The sequence below is a fragment of the Salvelinus namaycush genome, chromosome 3 (genome assembly GCF_016432855.1).
Source record: "Salvelinus namaycush isolate Seneca chromosome 3, SaNama_1.0, whole genome shotgun sequence".
Taxonomy (NCBI): domain Eukaryota; kingdom Metazoa; phylum Chordata; class Actinopteri; order Salmoniformes; family Salmonidae; genus Salvelinus; species Salvelinus namaycush.
In genome coordinates this window covers 90755976-90757419 of record NC_052309.1, presented here as the reverse complement: position 1 = coordinate 90757419, position 1444 = coordinate 90755976, and positions in this window count along the sequence as shown.

Genomic DNA, 1444 nt, shown 5'->3' with positions numbered 1-1444 from the left:
TAACAGGAGTTTGATTATCTAGACGTGTTCACAGACGACAAGAGCTAAATGGCAGTAGACTAATGGAAATGGAAACAAATGAAAACATCTATTTCTATGGAAACATCTATTTCTATGGAAACAAATGGAAACATCTATTTCTATGGAAACAAATGGAAACATCTATTTCTATGGAAACAAATGGAAACATCTATTTCTATGGAAACAAATGGAAACATCTATTTCTATGGAAACAAATGGAAACATCTATTTCTATGGAAACAAATGGAAACATCTATTTCTATGGAAACAAATGGAAACATCTATTTCTATGGAAACAAATGGAAACATCTATTTCTATTTCCACATACTTTTAGAACACACTGAAGGCACCCGCCAACATTGTTGAGATCGGTCTGCCAATCAATAGAGACAGGCCTATCATTTATGACCCTGTTCTTCTCACAGGATCAAACATAGGTCTGTCAATCAATAGAGACAGGCCTTTAATTTATGACCCTGTTCTTCTCACAGGATCAAACATAGCTCTGTCAATCAATAGAGACAGGCCTATCATTTATGACCTTGTTCTTCTCACAGGATCAAACATAGCTCTGTCAATCAATAGAGACAGGCCTATCATTTATGACCCTGTTCTTCTCACAGGATCAAACATAGCTCTGTCAATCAATAGAGACAGGCCTATCATTTATGACCCTGTTCTTCTCACAGGATCAAACATAGCTCTGTCAATCAATAGAGACAGGCCTATCATTTATGACCCTGTTCTTCTCACAGGATCAAACATAGCTCTGTCAATCAATAGAGACAGGCCTGTCATTTATGACCCTGTTCTTCTCACAGGATCAAACATAGCTCTGCGTCACAAATGACACCCTATTCCTAATCAAGTGTACTACTTTTGACCAGGGCCCATTGGGTGCCATTTAGGACAATGGGCCTTGGTCAAAAGTAGTCCACTATATTGGGAATAGGGTAGAATTTATGACTTGTCCATAGGCTATGGCTACAGTAGATAATGAGCTATTGATCTGTCACTCCTGATGTAGAACTGTCTGCTGTTCTGTTTGTCTGGATAACCTGGCTAAATGACTACCGCCCCGTAGCACTCACGTCGGTGGCCATGAAGTGCTTTGAAAGGCTGGTCATGGCTCACATCAACACCATCATGGCGGAAACACTAGACCCACTCCAATTCGCATACCGCTCAAGCAGATCCACAGATGACTCAATCGCACTCCACACTGCCCTTTCCCACCTGGACAAAAGGAACACTTATGTGAAGATGCTGTTCATTGACTACAGCTCAGTGTTCAACACCATAGTGCCCTCAAAGCTCATCACTAAGCTAAGGACCCTGGGACTAAACACCTCCCTCTGCAACTGGATCCTGGACTTCCTGACGGGCCGCCCCCAGGTGGTGAGGGTAGGCAACAACACATCT